This window comes from Euphorbia lathyris, chromosome 10 (genome assembly GCF_963576675.1).
Source record: "Euphorbia lathyris chromosome 10, ddEupLath1.1, whole genome shotgun sequence".
Classification (NCBI taxonomy): domain Eukaryota; kingdom Viridiplantae; phylum Streptophyta; class Magnoliopsida; order Malpighiales; family Euphorbiaceae; genus Euphorbia; species Euphorbia lathyris.
In genome coordinates, this window is record NC_088919.1 from 46,445,384 (window position 1) to 46,449,613 (window position 4,230).

A 4,230-nucleotide genomic window follows, 5' to 3' on the forward strand; every position below is an offset into this window, starting at 1 on the left:
TAATAGATGATTGATTAATTATGCGTCTAGCATAAATAAAGTATAGAGATTAATTTTATGCTTTTAAATCTAAATTAAAAAATTTAGAGTAAGCTATATATATATATATATATATATATATATATATATATATATATATATATATATATATATATATATATATATATATAAATAAATTAGTAGGACAATACAAGTGAGAATTCTGCTTCTTACCTTTAAATACGGGTGTATACATAATAATGACATTTTGCTTTCCATAAAATTATTATTTTATTTATGTCAATTTATAAATAGATATAAAAAAATATAAGGATCAAATTATAATATTTATAATTGCATTCAAGTTAATTGTAACTAATTGTTCTTGCTCAAATAAAGTTAATGGTCATTTAGAATCTATAATTAACGCTCGAATATCATTTAGAATCTAATAATCAACTCTCCAAATCGAGAGAAATATTAAAGCTATTTTTTTAAGGTTCTAACAAAGAATATAATAATAATTAGTTAAATTGTTAATTAATTGTTATTATATTAATATTTTTGGGTTGGAGACCTATCTAACTGAATGTTTATATTTTTAGGAACGTGTTACTTTAATTTAATGTATAAGTGCTACTAAATGCTACCTTGTTAAGATGAAGAAATATATAAAAGCTTTACATAGTAGACTATAATAATTTAGTGACATATATAATTTTGATGTGTGAAATCAAAATTTTATTTTAATTCTTGGATGAAACTTAACTTAACTTTGATATCTAGTCATGTCCTCCGTCGAGTTTTGTTAAACTGAATGTGGATGCGGCTGTAAGACCGAGAGGGGATAAAATTGGTTTAGGCGGTGTGCTCAGGGAGCATTTGGGAGGTTTTATTTGCTGTTATTCTTTCCCTTTTGCTGGTATTTTTTCTCCTAGGCTTGCAGAAGTGCTGGGCTTAAGAAAGGCGCTGGAGCTGTTAAAAGATGAGGGTCGGACTCGGGTGGTGGTTGAAATGGACGCAGAGGAGGTTGTTCTTGCTGTTCAAAATGGGTTGGAGGATAGGTCGGAGTTTGGGACGGTAGTTAGCTACTGTAGGAGGCTTTTATCTGTCCTACATGAGGTGTCTGTTATTTTTTCCAATAGGTCCACCAACCAAGTTGCTCATTTGCTTGCAAATGAAGCCTTGTCTTTGGTCACGTCTTGTTTTTGGCATTTGGAACCCGAGTTTATTCGGTCTTTTTTGTCAAAAGATGTAAATGCTATCCATTAATAAAATTTCAGTGATTCTTTGTAAAAAAAAAAACAACAACTTGACTTTGATATATAGTAGGTATATACAAAATGGTTAAATAATTTATTTTTCAATAATTGATAATTACTAAATTATTTAAATTTGAATAGAAATTTTGAAATGACAATGAGTTTATTATTAGATAATTCTAAAAGAAGTACATAATTATATAATGAAAGTCCTGAACAGTAAAATTGGAATATTTTGTCCAATTTTTCCAATTGAGCCTCGTATATCTTATATTTCCGTCTAACCTAAGGGGTTCTTTTGGTAATTTTGCACATGTTTTCATTTAAAAGAAAAAAGCTATACGCTAGACTACCAAAACGGTACCGTTTACTTATGGGTATTATAGTCATTTTACTCAAATATGTAGGGTAGGGATAGATGTGCATTCTTCCACCCATTTTCTTTTTCACATACAACCTTATATCCTTCTCCTCCACATATGCTTTTTCTTCCACCGCCTGCTCTCAAAAAAGGCCGAACTCACTTCCTTCTTTTCCTTAATTTCTCTGTTTCAGAATTTTGGAATTCTTCTTGGCTTTCATGAATATTTCTCCTCGAACTATTTTCGTTTACTAGACGACTGGTAAATAATAAAGAAAATCGCAGTCGGTTTTCCGGTGTGCAGACGTCGATGGTTCGATCTTCATCTTTGCGTTTGGAGAATAGTGTTTTCTTGGCTCCTATCCATTCAAGCGAACACATGAGGAGAAGACACATGGATTGTAAAAAACAGCCAGTTCTCCAGCTCAGTCAGCGATGTGAAATCTTCAATGGCTAAGTTTCACATCTGGATCTGTTAATTTTTCACAGTAAGCTTCTTTCCTTCATTCAATCTTCTTCTTTATAGTAGGGATACACAAATTTTTCATATTTCACTTTTGATTAATTTTTTTTTTGGTAAACCTCTTCGTTTAGGAACCGACACTTACAAAAGATCGAAATACGCCATCTGTTCTTCGGTTCAGACGCGACCTTGAAGGTATAGGTTTCAGATTCGAATGGATTTATTACTTTTTGGGTCCACAAAAATATCTGTTATCTTTCAGACTGCGGTTGTGAGACCTTGAATACCTGAGTTTCAGATTAGCATGGATCTGTTACTTCTTTGTAGTGAGTTATTTTCCTTCATTTTGTTTTTTTTCTTTGTAATAGAGGTAGAAATTTTTCATGTGTTTAATTTCTGATGATTTAGTCCATGCTGTGGTGACACCTTTGTTGTTTCAAATTCAGTTTCCCATGGTTACCTTATGCGCTTTCTGTGTATTGTTTCTACTTTTGCAGATTTTTTTTATGAATTCGTATTCGGATTGCTTATTGATGGTGCTTATCAACAGTTTCTTTTTTTCCGGCTTCCTGTTTTGTTCCGTACTGGCGTTGTGGATCCATTTTTGGTTTGGTGTTATGTTGTTTAGATGCAGATGTATTTTTTTTGTATGTGTTGCGCTACACCTTTATTTTGGTATGATTCCAATCCGCCTTTATTTTTTTATATCATTTTTCTTCACTTTTTAAAAATAAATCTATTTTTTTTTTCACTAATAGTGCAGATGTTTTCACTGGATCCACTAGAATCGGGCACTATAAAACCCCGACAGATTTGCATGAAAGCAAGGATCTTTCTCTATTGAATTACCTTATTTTGTAGATCTGAAAATTTGTCTAATAATAACTCCAGAGGAAGCCACCTGTGTTTTGATTTTACCTTTCCTCTATTCTTTGTTTCCGTTTGGGTTTGTGGCTTTTTTTTTTCTATTTTCTTGGTGCGAGATCAGAAGATCTATACATTATTCAAATTTCTTTCCTTAGATGAGTTCTAATTTCTCTGGTGTTTATCTTTCGTTTGCTAAAATTAAGATTTTTCTTTTGCTCTATGGTAATTTTCTTTTTCAACTTAAATATGTGATTCACTTGCAATTGCTGTAGAGATATGTTGTCCAGAAACGCTTTCTTCCCTCTTATATTTCATCATTTATCTTAGGTTCATATAATAGCAAAATTTTAGGCTAGCTTTATGTGTGCTAATATAGAAAAATTATTTTGGTAGGTGAGTGAGCTGTTGAAAATTTTGATTTCTGCCACTTATTTTCGTTGTTTAGATGGATGGGTGAGATTGGAGAGGTGTTGGAAATAATATCATATTTTGTTTACTCAAGACTTGGATGTTGGAATTTGTCTATTACATTTTTAGTCGAGATCCTAACCTACTGCATTCTCTGTTAGTGGTTTCCTTTAGCTCCCATGTGTTGAATTGCCAATCATAAGTTACATGTTTCCTACCTCTAAAGATAGGCAGTTTTGCTAATGAACGAAAGTCATTATATTTTGGCTAGCTAATAAAGACCTTAGAAGAGAACATTAGTTTTGATTGTAATAAGTTATTAAACATCAACTTTCTTGCAGTTGCTTTGCATTGAGGAAGAGTTGAAGTGATCAATCAACTTATGTCTGTGAGGATTGGAGACTGGCCTGATCTTTCCTTGATAATTTAATGCACAAACTTTTGGTCTATACTCAAATTGTTTAGTATATTGAGCAACTTAACTTGGTGTATGATGTGATATTGAATGTTATTTGTCTTTTTAAAGTTTAAAGAAATATGAAGTTTTGAGGCATCTGTAATTGAGTCATCAATATTTAAAATGATGCTCTGAATTTTGAAGTTTCTAAATTGTTTGGTTGGCATAATGTTATGCTGTTGCAGAGTTGCACTATTTTAATTATGTTGCATTGCATTAAGTTATAAACAAAGTAAATTACTTTATGCCAAACTAACAAAACCTATGCTTTCACGTTTTGGACAATTAATATTATCTTGGACAATTACTATTATCCTAATCACTCATTCTCTAAAGGTTGGTACAGTGTAACATATTTTTACGTAACGAATAAAGGTTGAAATTGCCCTTTTAAGTTGGCAGAAATGGTTAGATTAACCCTTGATTTTTGTTA

At 31.5% G+C, this 4,230-nt stretch overlaps 1 long non-coding RNA gene across 5 annotated transcripts; it reads left to right on the forward strand.

The window, feature by feature from the left end:
- Positions 1-1,671: 1,671 nt before the first annotated feature.
- LOC136209024 (uncharacterized) lies at positions 1,672-3,992 on the forward strand. 5 transcript variants are annotated; one of them, XR_010677352.1, is made up of 3 exons: positions 1,687-2,090; positions 2,197-2,740; positions 3,682-3,992. It is a non-coding gene; the product is annotated as an uncharacterized lncRNA (long non-coding RNA). The 5 variants fall into 5 exon arrangements; XR_010677353.1 differs by lacking the exon at positions 3,682-3,992 and adding an exon at positions 2,824-3,059; XR_010677354.1 differs by lacking the exon at positions 3,682-3,992 and adding an exon at positions 2,829-3,059.
- The last annotated feature ends 238 nt before the right edge of the window (positions 3,993-4,230 follow it).